This window comes from Canis aureus, chromosome 29 (assembly GCF_053574225.1).
Source record: "Canis aureus isolate CA01 chromosome 29, VMU_Caureus_v.1.0, whole genome shotgun sequence".
Classification (NCBI taxonomy): Eukaryota; Metazoa; Chordata; class Mammalia; order Carnivora; family Canidae; genus Canis; species Canis aureus.
In genome coordinates this window covers 23816300-23834234 of record NC_135639.1, presented here as the reverse complement: position 1 = coordinate 23834234, position 17935 = coordinate 23816300, and the positions used below count along the sequence as shown (strand labels likewise).

General features: G+C 39.9%; 1 long non-coding RNA gene across 4 annotated transcripts in view; it reads right to left on the bottom strand.

Annotated features, from left to right (window-relative positions):
• Window positions 1-375: 375 nt before the first annotated feature.
• The window catches only part of LOC144301143 (uncharacterized), a 61870-nt gene continuing 44310 nt past the window's right edge, over window positions 376-17935 (bottom strand). For all 4 annotated transcript variants that reach the window (XR_013367926.1, XR_013367925.1, XR_013367928.1 and 1 more), the window contains one exon: window positions 376-3287. This is a non-coding gene — a long non-coding RNA (uncharacterized LOC144301143). The remainder of the gene's footprint in view (window positions 3288-17935) is intronic.

Here is a 17935-nt window from a genome sequence, read left to right as displayed (position 1 = left end):
AATTAAAAAAAAATTAAAAATCAAAGATTTGGGGGGGAGGGGCACCTGGGTGGCTCAGTCAGTTAAGCATCTGACTCTTGATTGCAGCTCAGGTCATGATCTCAGGTTCCTGGGGTCCAGCCCTGTGTTGGACTCAGCAAGAAGTCTGCTTCATATTCTCTCTCCCTCTCCCTTTGCCCCTCTGCCCCGTGCACTCGCTCTCTCTCTTTCTAAAATAAATCTTATATTATTTTTTAAAAATCAGAGATTTGGACTTACAAAAATGTTGACCTTCTAATCTGCACAGTTTCTATTTTCTATATTATTCCAAAGTTTTATGATGAACATATGATCATTTCATAATTTAAAAAAGAAAGAAAGTAAAAGTCACATCAAATATCCATAATGGATTTCCAGATTTAGCAGGCTTCCAGGTATTTTATTCAAGTCCTTTTAAATAAAGTTTTAAAAAATGTGATAAGGCTGTTCTGCAATACTAATTATGAAACATAGTTAAAATAGGGACGTTCATAGGTCAAAGATGGACAATAACTTCTAAAGAGACTTATGGTCGCATAATATCTGCTGGAGAATGGTTTATTGGTCTTTATAAATGGAAAACGAAACTGTAATTACTTAGTTCCTTCGCAATGAGTATTAAAGATACAGGAAATCATTACTCAAGATTCTTGGCAAAGGAAATGGCTCTTATGTTGCCCTCTGCTACTCTTTTATTTCTTTCACAAAAGTAGAGAAACTTCTCTGCTTAGCAATTTTACTGGCGATGCCTCATCCATAAGTAATTTGCTGTTGTTAACAAATGTTGGAACAAAACGACACCAATTAAGGTTCTGAGTGGTTATCAAACATGGCAAGAAATTGTGCATGAACTGTGGGATGAAGAACTTAGCTTGAGGGAGGCGATGCCTGCTGCTGAAAAACATTTTAAACAGAAGCAAACCTAAAAACCCAGTGTCTTGCCTGATCTTTAGCACCCACCTGATGCTTTGATACAGGGTGGGTAGCTCAAGGTTCTAAACTGGAATTCTGGAAGCCATGGGCCTGGGTGAGAGCACCTGTGGAAGACATGGAATGCAAGGTGAGTAGGCTCAAACTGGCCCCGCCAGCTCTGGAAAAGAGGCTGTTCTCCAAACAGTTTTCCACTTACAGTATACGCTTTTTATGAGTGTTTATCGATGTATTGTGCAAACTTCCTTTCTTTGAATGGAGTCTCTCCCACTCAGCTCTCAGAATTAAGGGTTCACATCCCATCCGTGGCTGATCTAGGGCACCACCTCCACCTGTGGGGACAGGCTCATGGTGTTGTCACAAGGATCTTGCCTTTGATGAGCTATGGATCCAGGTTCAATGTCAGGATTCTGTATTTATTAGCTCTGTGGTCTTAGTTAAGTCTCTAAACTCCCTAAGCCTCATTTCCTCTTTTGTTCTTATGAAGAAAGTGAAATAGAAAACATCCAGAGCATCACAGGTTCATCATAAGGGAGCATTTCAGCATTTCTTCTGCCCACCCTCCGCACTTCCTCTGCGCCTCCCTGGGATACCTGTGTAGCAGAGCACAGACTCCTTACCAGGAGGATGGAAGCAGGGGAAGGCTCCGACCCCCTAAAGCATGCTCCTTGCACCCCTCGGGCCACCTGTGCCCTACTTTAACCCATCTGACAAACCCAGTGCTGCCTCTCCTCCTTTCTGTAGGAAACAATGAAATAAATTTAGAAAAGGCAACCCCTAAACCATCCACACCATCCCATGAGTGATTACACCTGTTCTTTTGTCAAGTCACAAAGAGGCTCCATACCAATAATTTTGCAGGAGAGACAGGGGGCTGGGATGATGCAGGAGACAAGGAGCCAGCCCCCGAGGTGGCTGCTGGCGGACGGATGCTGCATTGCTAAACTCAGCCACGCTTGCCAGCTGAACGGCTCTTTTTCTTTATAACAAATCTGAGACCAAGGAGGTCCTTCTGAGAGCCTATCATTAACTTTGTTATTATGGTTATTATCAACAATGTGCCAATTTTCCTACATCTTTTAGGATCTTTCAATTACTACATGCTGAGTTTTTCTTCTCCTTCTTTTTCCTGGTCCCTGCACCTTCCCCCCTACCCCAAGTGCCCCGATTTCTTGTCTTTCCTCTTCCCAAATTGTTTTCCCTATAAAAGAATGGCAGCGACAGGGATGGAAGCTCACTCAGCAGGATCTGGAATCTCTCTGATTGAGAGGAAAGAAATATTTGTGTATTATTCAACGTCCTCCAAGTCATTCATCAGATATTTCATTTTTCAGTAAAGTCTTTTCCTTATCTTAAAGCCACTGACATGAATATATATCATGAAGTTAAAAAGATCGAATTACACTTCACTGGCTACTGCTAAGATTCATGGAGGCTCAAAGCCCAGCTAGTCCCTGGGTGTACCAAGCTGCGGTATTTTACGTTTGTTTTGTTTTCTTTTTTTCTTTCACAGTGAACACACGCTAACAGGGTTTGTCTCTTCATTGTGATATGGGAATGATTGAGAATATACTCTGTATCACTTGATAAAAGACCTTTGCCAAAAAGGAGAACAGCTTTGTCATTTGAACATATTTCCCAGGAGCCCTGAGATGTGCTTAAGCCTGGTTTAATGGGATATTTTTGAGCAGCGATGCTAGCTGATGTGCCAAAGGCAGAAGCTTCTGTGTGGGGTCACTGGCCCTGGGAGACTATGGAAATCCCCCATGTTTCAATGCAGATTAGAATGCTGGCTGATAGGCTTGCTCCCTGGTAGCTGAGGTACCTGGGCTGCAGGCAGTCTGGCAGTTCATCCATCCACATGTTGTTCCTGAGAGTGTACACCTAACAGGCTGTGATCTCCTAGAGTTGCTAGAACACACTGCCACAAACCAGGTGGCTGAAAACAAGAATTTTTTCCATCACAGTCCTAGGGCTAGAAGTTCAAAATCAAGGTGTCAGTTCCTTCTGAAGTTTCCAATGAAGAATCCATTCCCCACCTGTCTCCTAGATTCTGGTGGCTGCTGGTGATCCTTGACATTCCTTGGCTTATAGCTACATCACTCTGATGTAGCTTCCATCTTCATAGGGTTCCTCTGTGTACTATCCCCTTCTTTCTTATAAGGAGACATGTCATTGCATTTAGGGTACACCCAGTTAATCCAAGATGATTTCATCCAAAGACTTAATTTTATCTGCAAAGATCCCTTTTCCAAGTAAAAAATCTGTCATGTTCTCAGGTTCTGGGTGAATACATCTTTTCATGGGTCATCATTTCAGCTCATACCATAGACCTATTCCTGGAAAAAAAAAAACACAAAGATTTAAGCAAAAAAATAAAAGTTGGGATCACCGTCTAGTGGCCTTAGCTCTCAGCATCCAATGCCAAGCCCTGTGATCCACTTCTTCCTTCCCCAAAGCTTACCAGGTCAATGTCCCAGTCCTTTTGGCTCTCTAAAGTGAATACAGCCGGTCTGCTATGACTATTTTTCTTGTCTGCCTTTTATAAGCTATTATTATTGTTAGACACCATAACTTGTATCAGCCCTTCAATCCCATAAGCTAAATGGTTTATTATTAACAAGACACTTCCCACTAATACCTGCATCCCCACTTCTCTTTGAGGGAGGAGAGAGAATGATCCCATTTCTCAGACTCTAGGACACAGATCAGGCCTCCCTTGCTAGTCGTTTGGGTCACTGTGTTGCTATGATGTGGCCAGCCCACAGCCACAAAAAAAAAAAATTTCTCATGAATTCATGCAGCTTTCCATATTTTCATGGCATAGACTAACTCTATTCTGGGATGTCACTGGAGCTTGCAGACGGAGGGAGGGTGGATGGGGAGGCAACCTCAGTGTTTAGACTGGGCCACAGGGATCATTCAGATTTCTACAAGACCTTCTGCACTAGGGTGGCCCAGGTCTCAGGAACAAGAAGGTGGAAATTTGTTTTCCTTTGTCTTTTTCCTTGAGACTCTGGGGAAACTCTCAGGTAGAAGTGTTTGAGATAAGAATGAGACATTCAAATACTTAGACTTCATTGAAGCCATCCATATTAATTCTGTGACATCTTACCATGACTTCGTAGAAACTGCATGTTAAGTTTAAAGGGTTTCATTTTTCTTCATCTGATCATGGGAAGCAATTTCATGCAACTCTCCACACTCTGGAGGCAACTATTCAGAAATTAACATTCAGAAACTACAACTGAATTTACAAGCTGGAGAAGGGTATGGGGTGGCACATGGAGAGACTCTGTGAGATGAATGAGAGCAAAGGCAGTCTTCAGAGACTGAGGACCCTTTTTCCAACATACATACATGGTCCAACACTGCCTAGGCAAATCCAGCCCCTCTCCAGAAGGATTCACATACTATACTCCAGATGCACCCTGGATGATTCTAGTCTCTGGACTACTTGAGCCTGGGAGGCTCTAGGCCCTTCATCATCTAAATCCTAACCACCATAGAAAAGGCTCAGCACAGATGTGACCTCTCAGCAAGGCTTCCTGGTGAAGCCAGCTCAATTCTGCTCATCTGTCCCTGCTCCCCATAGCATTTGCTTGTGCTACCTCTGGTATGCTTGCTGTCACCATTTGACTTTTCTCACCTTTACCCATGAGCAGTAAGAGGCAGAGAGAGATGTAGCAGAAAGGGCACAGAACTTGAAGGCAGATGTCTTAGACTCTAGTTCCAACTCATTTCATGTTATCTGGCTTCTTTAGGCTAGTAATCAGCCTATCTGGGCACATTTCCTCCGCTATGAAATAGGAGTCAGAACTGAAGAGAAATTGTGTTTGCCCTGCCTATCTTATCAGGTCATTGTATGTATCAAATGAGATACCCCATCCTGTAATGAATTTAATATACTGGCTCAGAGCTGCCACCACAATGAGATGAGTTGGAAGGCAATTTCCTGGCTTCTCCCTACACCTGTATTTGCACTTCTTTGCCGGCAGCTGTGCACCTGGTACCAGTGTCTATGAGTGTTGGCTGCTAATGTATCACAGCTGCTCCTGCCCCAGAGGGATCCTCATATCTCTTGGAAGCAACACCCCAACCCTATCCATTGATGGGGCAAGTCTGTGGTATTGTTTATGCTCCTCAGCCCCCTGGGATCAAGTCAAAACTAAATCTAATCTGAGACTAAGTCCTTGCTGGATTCTTTCTCTCTTTTCCACCTTCTTCCTTCCTTCTTTTAGATCAACCTCTTAACAAATTACCTGCCCCAAATCTCTGTCCCAAGCTCTCCTTCTTGGAAACCCAACTTAAGACACGATCCTATGGTGGTCAGGTCACAAAACAAGACGTCTCCATTCTTGTGATTCAAAGTGCTTGCACAGATATAAGAGATATAGGACACCTACACTTTCTTCAATATAATATCTCAAGGAGCAGGAGAAACAAGTTCTCTGACCACCCACAAACCCAGCTAGCTGAGTGCTGCAGTCCCAGTGTCCAGCATAGAGGCCAGTGGGATACACAGCACAGTGGAGTCCTCTTGCCTCAAGACTAGAGTGCTGTGGCCTGTCACAGCAGTGAGCCTCCCTCTACCAGGAATGCTCTTTTGTGTTCGCTGAGCCCCCAAACTCAAGAATGATTATCATCTATACAAGCTGAGCTTTCTTTAAAGTGATTGTTTAGTGGGAACATCTGGTGTATGAATGGATTATATGTTTTTTTCTCTTCTCTCCCTCCAGTCAACACTAAGTGAATACTTTGAAAGGATGCCCTGCTTCCCTCCCAAGGACTGGAGAACTGCTTCATTATTTAACTCTGTGCTTTCGTCACTACACAACTGTTTTCACATTGCGCTTGCCTGGCGGGAAGGGATACAAGCCACAACTTGTGAGATTTTCTTGCTAATTAAAAGTTTCCAACAACTCTGTTTGCCAGAGAGAATGCTGCCACATTACCTTGTTCAATTATTGCTAATTAAGACCAGCTCACCATTCCCAAAAATCGCTTTAAGTCCTGTGTATTTCTAGCTTTTTTTTTTCTTTAGTCACTCTGAATACATAGTCACACATTCACACAACTGAATATCCACTCATATTGTCTCTTTTATTGAAGTATAGTTGACATACAATGTTATATTAGTTTCAGGTGTACAGAATAGTGATTTTCTTCCATGCATTCTGTGCATTAGACTACGCATCATGGTAAGTGTAGTGGTCATCTGTCATTATTACAATAGTATTGACCATATTTCCTATGCTGTCCATACATTATCTTTTACTTAATTACATTCAGCCTTTTCTAGGTCATTCTTTACAATTGTCCTTCCCATAGGCCATAGCTATCCTGAAGGTCATTGGTGAATGTGAACTTAGACTGCATCTTGTTGTTGCCAATGGTGTGGGTTAGTCTGGGTAAAAAATCTGGATGACACCTTCTGTATAGTGTAGTAATGAAGACTGCAGGTGCAAAATGGGGTCTCCTTTGCCCAGTGATTTGGGCAAGTGACTTAACATCACTAAGCTTTAACTTTGTTTCATCTCAAAGTGCAAATAATAATACTATGCACTTCGTGGTACTATTTGAGGATTATAGGAGATAATTAATTATTGCATCCCACTTAGCTCCCATTTATCAAATACTAATTTCTGTGCCTCTGGCCTGAGCATTATTCATGTGTCTTGGATTGGGGCTCTCAAGAAAAATGTGTTTGCATTTTATAGGAATTAGCCAAGCCAAATCAACATACTCCTCCTGGTTGTGCTCAGACTATGGTGTACCAGAGAGAAACTAACCAATCTGTCAAGTGGACTAAATGGTCTATATTATCTGAAATGATGAGCCAGTGTTTATAAACACAGAGAAGCCGAAGTACCCTGTAGTTGGCTTTTGGAGTCTGAGCTATCCTCAATCTGCTGATAGAAAATCAGACTGTCCTTCACTTATTGCAATTTTGTTCTATCCCTACATGGTGGCTTTAGCCATGGTTTCAAATTTTCCTCTTCTACTTTTTCCAAAGAATTCTTAGCACAGAGGTTTTTCTTTTCTTTTTCCCATTCTAGAGAACTATCTGAGCACTGTGAGGTTAGGGCCTAATGCACTATATGTCTGGAATAGAGTAAGTTCTTTTTTTTATTATTCAAGTATAATTAACATACAGTGTTATGTTAGTTTCAGGTATACAATATAGCGATTCAACAATTCGATTCATTAGTCAGTGCTCATGACGGTAAGTGTGCTCTTAATCCCCATCACCTGTTTCATCCATTCCCCCACCTACCTCCCCTCTTGTAATCATCAGTTTGTTCTGTGTATTTAAGAGTCTCTTTGTGTCTCTTTTTTCTTTGTTCATTTATTTTGTTTCTTAAATTCCACATAAGAGTGACACATGAAAAGATGCTCAACATCACTCATCATCAGGGAAATATAAATCAAAACCCCCATGAGATATTACCTCACACCTTTCAGAATGGCTAAAATCGAAAACGCAAGAAATAACAAGTGTTGATGAGGATGTGGAGCAAAAGAAACCCTTGCGCATTTGGTAGGAACTCAAGCTGGTGTAGCCACTGTGGAAAACAGTATGGAGATTCCTCAAAAATTTTAAACATTGACTATAGAGGAAATTCTTAATAAATGTTTGTTGAGGGCATCAAGTGGCAATCATGAAAAGATACTGTCTTAGGATAAAATTCTCATGTCTATGTTAAGTAGGCTCTGGTCATGAACTGAGGCCTTGCATAAATGATCTCTAGATCAGACTTTGTTCTTGGTTTCTGGCTTTCCAGTTCTAAGCTCCAGTTTATGGCGCTCACCCTCTCTGTCTCTCAGAAAGTGCATGATCTCCCATCTCTGATTTCCTCTGCCTTCCTATTCCTTTTTGTGTTTACTCTCCCTTCCAGCATACCCTCCTGCAACTGGAAGGATTCAAGCTAAGATTCCTACAGGGAAGTTTCAGAGAGAGGGAATCTAATTAATTCTAGTTAATTCAGCTTGTCTTTTTGAGAGAAGTCATAGAAAGTCACTATCTCTGTCCAGACTGTGAAATGATCTTGTGTTGAGTAGTTGTCCACCCCTAGCCCCCTCAGCTGAGACCCAGAGATGGGATATCCTGACTCAGAGCTTGAGCATCCCTCTCAGTGCATCTGTAGAGAAGGCAGCTTCTCAGAGATGCGGATGGGGTGGTAGTTACTAAACAGGCAATGGAAGTCTCCAGCTCTGTTCTTCTTCCTCTTCTCCCACAAGCCTTCTGAATCTTTTATGAGTTAAAAATGAGCAGAGAAAATACTCCCTCTTGGAGCATATGTTCATGGGTTTAAGAGAAAGGTACTCCCTAAGCATGAAATTTAGATTACCTTCTGAGCAGAAAGCTAGGAAAAATTCAACATGCGGGAAATGAGATTAGCCATCTGTAGAAAAACCTAGCCTAAATGATAAGCAGTTGAACTTCTAGGTTCAGTGATTTGGGCATCATCAGTCTCAGGAGGGTATGGTTGCTTTGCAGAGCTAAAGCCATTGCCTTCTTCATCCTCCGTGTGAAGAAAGTGCTAATAGAAGGAATTTTCTGCATCAGGCAAAGAAAGTGAGACCCAAGGGGTGAAACTTGGAAAAGAATAGCCTGCTCTCCTTTTTCCAGAAAGGAGGGCCTCCCTACCATCAGACATGTGCTCTCTGGTCCTCTCTTCTTGTTATCTCCACTTTGGTCCGCATCTACATTCATTTTATGCACCTGACTTCATTCCCCATTCCTCCTTTAAAATGTCCAAGTTTATCACCAATTCACCTACCTCAGTTATCAAAACTCTGGGACATTTGCTAAACTTCACACAAGAATTTTAAAAAGATTAACGAAGTAAAGTGGAATGCTTCCTTCTGGAAATGTCTTACTACACTTTCCCTTGTGAATCTCCTTCCTGATACTTCAAACCTAACAAATCTCTTTTAGGGCTATTTTTTTTTTTAATCCACCCCTACCATTGCTTGTTGTGTTTTAAGCTCTTTTCTCAATCTTCTGCTTTTATCACTCTGCCCTAGGCTATTGTATCTATCCCAAGAATTTTACTACCATATGTAGTATTATAATAATCCCTAAACTTAATTACAGGCTCTAGAATCCAAGGAAGTTCGAGTCTTTTTCCTGGTCTTCATACCCAGTCCTCTGCTTCCCTACTCAATGATGTACCAGGGAATCTTTAATATCTGGCTCTCATAGAGAAAGGAAAGAGGAGCTCTGATTTGAAGTTTGCCAGTTTCCATGGCACAAATACACTGACCATGGCATCAACCAGCTCACAAAATAACTGAAAATTTAGCAGTTGGCTCTCCAGAGCTGGCATGAGGCAACGCTAGCACACCATTGCCTCTGCTGGTAATGCCCTCTTGATTAACCCATAGACACTTCAAATTCTGCATAGTCAAAGCTGAACATCCCACGGCTTGCATGACTGCTTCCTGCTCAACTAGCAATTTAAATTATCAGGACTGGCAACGTAACCACTGTGAAAGCAGGGATCTTTCTCATATTTACTGTCTTATCCCAAGCATCCAGAACTCTGCTGGCACCTAGTGCACAATAAATATTTGTGGAACGGGTGAGATGCTGTGTCCAACATTCTAATCTGTCTTCTGGGTCTACTTATCCTTTTAAATAATGAATTAGAACTCTTATTTACCAATCAGATTCTAGTAGCTAGTAAATTAGTTTCTGATGTTGGAAAAATTGAGTTCTGAACCTGAAGACTGAGAACCCAAAACGGGACCATAGGAATCCACCAAGGACCTGTGAAGCCAGATGCCATCTTGCTATTCTAATGCCCTACAAATGTGCCAGAGATAATAGTGTGAACATGTTTGCTGAAGTTCTATAAATAAAGAAGCATCACCATATAAAAATCACTTAAAACAAGCTGAGTAATCTACTAAGGTGCCTGGTAGGGTAGAAAATGTATGGGTTTGAGAAATTCCTAAAATTGTGTTCAAATTACAGATTGGACAATTATTAGACTAGTCACTTGGGTGAATTCCTTAACCTTTGTTTTGTCAACTATAAAATGTTTATGATGATATCTAGCTTGCATTGTAAGGAAGGTTAAATGATTTGTCCTCAAGATGCATTAAAATGTTTTTCCTGGAGAATAAGGATTGTGAGGGGGTTGTCTTGAAGCTAATAGGAATGATGTCATGTGAAAACTCTTATCTGTGCTACTCACTGAGCTTGCTGCCCATGACAGAGAAGAGATTACATCTTTTCTGTTTTCCAACCTGGCACTGACTCTGCTAGTGGAGAAGGGGTCAAAGCCTCTGCAGCTGGCTGGTGTCTGTGCCAGGGCCGAAGCATATTGTGGGAAGGATGGAGGTCAGTCTGCTCCGCTATGCTGCGGGTGCTTGTACCAGGGGGAGCCACAATCCCCCCTGCACTAGCAATTCCTAGATTTCTGCTCAGCAATCAGCTATGCTTCCTGAGAACCCTGAGCTTGGAAACTAGCCCTACAATGCAGATAGATAGGCCTCCAAGTGGGCCCTGGAATACAAAATTCAAAAGATGTGATTAGGACAATTTTCTTTCTTTCACAGATGTGATAAAGTCATCTTGATGCTCTGAGGCTGGTTAGAAAATTTCTCAGGGGTTTTCTTTGTCTTTTAAACCAAAAGTCTCTGAGATTTATCTATAGATAATCCAATTGGCCACCACTAACAAACTCAAATGCAATGCTTGATAATAATGGGGGGCCAGATATCAAGCCTTCTAGCATCCTAGGAACTGAGTCCTTTTACCTGAGAAATCCCCCTGGCTTTGCAGTGCTGGCAAACTGATTATAACTCAGTGGCTTGTATCAAGGTGGGTTAAGGGAGTCAGCCACGACAATCTGGTTCTTCAGGAAGCTAATTTCCCTCAAATCAGCAATAGAGACAGAGAAAGGAAGGTTTCTTCTTTCCCCACCTGCCTCTCATAAGTACCCTGATTTGGATCATTCTGGGAGAGAATCCTAATTATCTGACTGTCCTTCTGACTTTTATGATAATCATGACATCTGAGAATTCAAACTGTTGGACCACAGCCAGGCCTTCCTGGCTGGAAGATGTACTTGGTGGGCCATATCATTGTTAAAACAGCTTTATAGAGACACAACTGAAGTGCAATAATTGCACATTTTAAAGTGTACAATTCGGTGAGTTTTGACATGTGTATATACTCCTGAAACTCATCACAGTTAAGATAATAAATTTTTCTGTCACCTTAAGAGTTTCTCATGCTGGTTTGTCATACATCTCTCCCCCCGCCCCCTTGCCCAGGTAACTTACTGACCTGCTTCTGTCACAATAGATTCATTTGCATCTTATATAATATAACCTTACATTATGTACTATGCTTTGTCTGGCTTTTTTCACTTAGCATCATGCCTTGGAGACTAAGCCATTTTGCTGTATGTGTCAGTAATCCATTCCTTTTATTTTATCTTAAATATTTTATTGAGAGAGAAAGTATGAGTGGTGGGAGGGGCAGATGGGTAGGCCGACTCTCTGCTAAGCAAGGAGCCCAATGTGGGGCTCAGTCCCATGACCTGAGCTAGAGTCAGATGCTTAACCAACTGAGCTGCCCATGTGTCCCAGTATTCCATTCCTTTTAATTGCTTAATAGTATTCCACTGTATAAATACACCATAATTTCAAAATTAAAATCCATTCAACTCTCAATGGGTATTTAGGGTTTTCCCCCTAGTTTTGGGTTATCGCAAATAAATCTGCCATGAATATCTGCATACAAGTCTTTACATAGATAATTTTTTAAATTTTTATTTATTTATGATAGTCACAAAATGAGAGAGAGAGAGGCAGAGACATAGGTAGAGGGAGAAGCAGGCTCCATGCACCGGGAGCCCGATGTGGGATTCGATCCCGAGTCTCCAGGATCGCACCCTGGGCCAAAGGCAGGCGCCAAACCGCTGCGCCACCCAGGGATCCCCACATAGATAATTTTAATTATCTGAGGTAAACATCTAAAAATAGAATAGCAGGATCACCTGGATCACGTGGTAGTTGTCTGTTCACATTTTTAAGAAACTGCCAAGCAATTTTCCAAAGTGTACTTCTCTGCTTTCCCATCAAAAATGCATAAGTATTCCACTTGCACCATGATCGCCAACTCCTGGTATGGTTAATCTTTAAAATCCTAGCCATTCTAATCAGTGTTCAAAGATAGCTCAATATGTGTATAACTTGAATCTTAATGACTCATGATGTTGAATATGTTTTCACAGTTTTATTGGGCATTTACATATCTTCTTTTGCGAATTATCTGTTCCAATCTTTTCTCTAAGTTTAAAATTGGTTTTTAGGTTTTTCTATGTAATTGTAGGAGTTCTTTATATGTTCTTGATACAAGTCCTTTGTTTAATATACGTGGTGCAAATATTTTCTCCCACTCTATGGCTTGCTTTTTCATTTTCTTAATGGTGTCTGTGTTAGTTTTCTATTGCTGTGTGGGAAATTACCATACACAGGGGGGTTGAAAACAACACCTTATTTATTATCTCACTGCTCTGTAGGGCGTAAGTCTGGTACCATGTGGCTGGATTCTCTGCGCAGAGTCTCATGAGGCCAAAACTGAGATATTAGTGGGGTCTGTTCCTTTTCAGAGGTGCCATCAGGGGAACGTGTTTTTGAGCTCATTAAGGTTGCTGTCAGAATTCAGTTCCTTGTAGTTGTAAGACAGGTCCCTGTTTCTTGATATGTGGTTCCCCCTAGCCAGAAACATTAAATTATTCTCATGCTTCATATCTCCTCAACTTTCCCTACCGACTTCCTCTTTAGCTTTTAAGGGCTCATGTGATTACATGGGGGTCTACCCAGAAATCTGGGATAATCTACTTATTTTAAGGTTAGCTGATTAGTATTCTAATTTAGCAACTGCAAAGTTCCTTTTGTCATATAAAGCAACATATTCACAATCGTCCTAGGGGTTTGGACATGGGATCTTTTTTGGTATATGTTTGTGGGGGGTCATAATTCGGTCTACCAGAGTCCTTCAAAGAGCAAAGGATGTTAATTTTGATGAAGCTTTGATCTATCAAAATGGTTTTTTTTGTTTGTTCTTTTGTGTCCTTAGAAATCTTTGCCTACTTCAGGTTGCAATGATTTTTCTCTTATATTTTCTTCTCAAAGCTTTATCGATTTAGGTTTTATGTCTATGACTCATTTCAAGTTAACTTTTGCATATGGTATGAGATGACAGTCAATTCCACTCCCCACTTATTATATCTTGGATGCGTAGTTGATCTAGCACCATTTGCTGAAAATCTTTTCCTTTACCCATTGAATTGAATTGGATTTTTTGCCTATTTATTGAATCGTGATCATTCTTCATATATATTGGATACATACATGTTTTTCAAATATTTTTCTCCCAGTCTGTAGCTTATCTTTTAATTTTCTTCACAGTATCTTTCAAAGAGATTCAATTTTAATTTTGATGAAGTATAATGTATATATTTTTTCTCCTATGGTTTATGCTCTTTGTATCTTTTCCAAGAAATAGTTGTCTAATGCAAGGTGACAAAGCTTTTCTCCTGTGTTATTGTGAAAAGTTTTATGGATTTAGGTTTTATATTAGGCCTATAATTTACTTTGAGTAAAATTTTAAATTAGTGTGAGCTACAGACTTGGTTTTTTCTTTTTTAAAGAATGGATGTCAAATTATTCCAGCATCATTTATTGAAAAGCTTACTATTTTTGATTGAATTGTCTTAGCTCTCTTGTCAAAAATCAATATATGTGGTATCTGTTTCTGGTCTCTTATGTTCTTTTTATCTATGTCTTGATTACTGTATTTTTATAACAATCTTGAAAATAGATAATGTGGGACTTCCAACTTTGTTCTTCATTAAAAAAATACTGCTTAGGCTATTTTAGTTCCTTTGTTTTTCCACATAAATTTTAGCATGTTTACATAATTGGAGTTACATTGAATCTATTTATGAATTATGGAAGAATTGATACATTAACACTACTAACTTTCGAATCCATTAATGTGCTATATCTCTATGTTTTTAAAGTATTCTCTGATTTGTCTCAACAGTGTTGTATAATTTTCAGAATAAAAATCTATGTATTTAGCATATTGAAATATCTAAGTTTATCATTATTTTTTGTGTACTTTTGTAAATAGTACTGATTTCAATTTCAATTCTCCATTGTTCTTTGCCAGTATAAATGTACCTTTCGTGTAGATTATGTGGGACCTTCTGTGAATACAGCTCCACTTTTATATGATACCATACTGCAAATTCCATCCATCTCAGCTCCCCAAATTCTGATCATTGTCCCCTCAACTCAGAAGAACTGCCACATCTTTCGATGGACACTGAAAGATGAATGGATAAAGAAGATGTGGTTTATGTATACAATGGAATATTACTCAGCCATTAGAAATGACAAATACCCACCATTTGCTTCGACGTGGATGGAACTGGAGGGTATTATGCTGAGTGAAATAAGTCAATCGGAGAAGGACAAACATGATATGGTCTCATTCATTTGAGGAATATAAATAATATTCTATGAAAGGGAATAGAGGGGAAGGGAGAAGAAATGGGTAGGAAATATCAGAAAGGGAGACAGAACATGGAAGACTCCTAACTCTGGGAAACGAACTAGGGGTGGTGGAAGGGGAGGAGGGCAGGGGGTGGGGGTGACTGGATGGCGGGCACTGAGGGGGGCACTTGATGGGATGATCACTGGGTGTTATTCTGTATGTTGGCAAATTGAACACCAATAAAAAATAAATTTATTATTAAAAAAAAAAGAAGAAGAACTGCCACAGCCTGCATGCATGCCAGCTGTCTGGATGACGGTCAGGAAATCTTCCCCAAGTAGAAGCCTGGACTACTGTGGGCCTCACCTTTTTATTCTTACTTCTCTCCAGGGTCAAAATCTTGTGCTGTTTGTTGTCCCAAAATGAAGAATATTGCCTCATATATTTTTTCTAGTCTTGTAAGTATGGCTGGGGAACAAGCTTATACTAGTTACACCATCATGGCTTCAAGTAGATCGTCCTCCCATAGTTTACTCAACCAGGCATCTATTAATAAATATGTGTTTTCCTATTTTTATATAAAATGCTACAATGAAGGTGTCATAAGAATGTCCTGTAGCACATATGTAGTTTATCTGTAAGGTAAATACAAAACAGTGTAATTGCTGGGAACAAGCACTTAAAATTTTTCCCAGATCTCGACAAATTGCTGAACCCATTTGTAATTCCACAATCATAGTATGTGGGCACCAATTTCATAGCTCAGTACAGAAGTTTGTGGATCTCTGCTCAATGGCAAGAACAGACAGTTCATGCAAAAGGAAATACAAATGCTCTCCAACATTTGAAAAGAAGATCTATCTCACAATTATTCATTCACATACTCCAAAGCTACCATTTATCACTTATATCAGGGATATCATATGAAGCTTTCTTACTGAAGTTAGAGTCTGCACGTGGATATAAAAAGCCAACAAAACAAAAACAAAAGCCCCCAAAGTCTGGGCAGATTGGGGAATGGCAGTCCCATTTTCCCCTGCCACTTGCTGCTAACAGTTATCTGAGAGGAGTACCAGCCACAGCTGAAAAGTCCCTAAAGCTTCTTCTATAGGTTGCTGTCAAACCCTAGCTACCCACTTGGTATCATACCATTGTCCCCTACTGCATTCCAAGAACTGACTTATGTCACCGGCATTGCCAAGCACAAATGATGAATTGCCTAAACTGCTTCCACCAACACAAAATGTTCAGAGTGAAAACAGAACCTATTCTCAGGCCAAATTCTCAGCACACTTTTTAATTACCCCATTAAATCTTGTGCAGGGCTGTGGTGAACTCACTCTGTTTCTGGCAGCCAGCTGCTAGGAGGAGGAAAACCTGTTGGGGATTTAGAAATTGAGTCTCATTTTGGATAAGGGAGTTTGGACTCTTTCCACCTACTGGTTTTCAAGTTCCCCTTTTGCCACTAGACATGTTAAACTTGGGAGAACACAGTTAAGTTTAAACTTGTGATTTACAATGTAGACAGTTCTTAAATTATATCCTAAATATAGATGTGCATGGCCAATCTCTATTTAGATTAGAGAATCCAAAAATATATTTTAAAAGCATACAGTTTTTCTTTCTTGTGCCCTTAGTAAAAAATCTTGTCTCATTTAAACTCAAGAACCAAGGCTAGAAAATCTAGATTTGAGAACTTGATGAGTAAGTATATACAGGCTCTAGAATCAGTATGCCTGCATTTGAATTTCAGATCCATCCCCAATAGATAGATAAGTGCAAGTAAATACCCTTATCTGTCCCCAGTTTCCTTGTGTATAAACCACATATAATATATATCTTATATGATTATGCTTTAATCATTTGATTTATGTCAGAATTCATAATACCTTGTTTATTGGATACTATTATCATTTTTATGATTATATGATTATAATTTGTGCTTTGATAACCATGAGTGGAGGCACCTTGGAGAATTACTCTGAGACTAGAGGTAGAATGGCTGCTTGTAGATTAATTAGTAAATTAACCAAAATTTTTGAATGGCATCTATATCCTCAGCACTTTGCTATAATCCTGAGCTTTATGGAGTCGGTGGCCCATTTAAAATTCAATGGATAATATATGTGAAGGACTAATGAAAGAAGGAAAGTATCTGAAAAAATGTCAGTTGCTGTTTTTATTATTAATAGTTAATAATGCAAGAAATGCACTTTTAAAACCATCAACAAACAAGCCAAGATTAGATATATAATAGTCAGAGTGCTATAATTTTACTTTACTTGAACTTTTGTAATAGACTCATAATTACTTTTGGAAGGAATTAAAAGGGCAAGGCTTAATTTATATCAATGACATGGCCTTACTCTAATCCATCCCGCTGCCCATGCTGGCAGGTTAATCCTCTAAGAGTTCATTTCTGATCTTGACAACCTACATCAAACACCTTTAAAAACTTAGCAATGACCATATGACCATGTTCAAACTTCTTAGCATATTTTTCATGTGTTTGTTCTGCTATGTTCTTTCCCATCATGCTTACCCACCCCTTTCTCATGTTAAACCAAACTACTCACTACTGTCCTGATAAGGCTCAGGTCAAGTGCCATAAATCTTATTTCAGATGAAATTATTTTGCTTCCATCTAAAGTCTCATATACCTTGTCTGTGCCTCTTTTATGCTACATGTGACATTTGAAATATGTCACCATACATTTCCCAAAAAAACTATGTCTACACACATATACAGATACATAGAAGTGCATGTGTAGAATACAATTATCCAAAGACATTATAGCCTGATGGCCAAGAGCTTTGTGTCTGGAGTTAGACAGTTCTGGACTTAAGTCCTGTCTCTGCCACTTACTACTAATGTGACCTTGGATCACAGAGCTGCAGCTTCATCATTATGAAGCTCTTGGAGATTGTCATGAGGTGTCCATAAGATGATGTATATAATACCCTTATAGCATAATGCATAATGCACGGTATATCATGACTCTTCAGGACGCTCCCCTGCAATGCTGTTCACTATTTAAAGCAAGATCCACATGTGATTGGTTTAATATTAGCAGAGCAGCTAAGCTAGAAATATATACAGAGAATATGCTTAGCGTATTTTGATGAGTGAAAGAATGCATGTAACTGATTTGTGATAATGCATACGTCAGACTGAGTTCAGGGGAAAGAGTGAAATGTGGACCCAAATAGCGGGAAAGGTCTTTCTAGAGTTGAATCTTTCAGACTGAGAAGGATCTGAGGAATTAGAGAAAAGTGCAATAAGGCAGATGATGCATTTTCCTTGAGGAAGAGAAAATCCAGATGACTGGAATGATCTTACATTTTTGGTTACATTGTGGCCAAGTGGGAAAAACCGTACATCATTCAACCATGGAAGACCCTCCTACTCCATGTCCAGAGAAAGAAACTTGGCATAATAGCAGTAGGTCCAACTTAGAA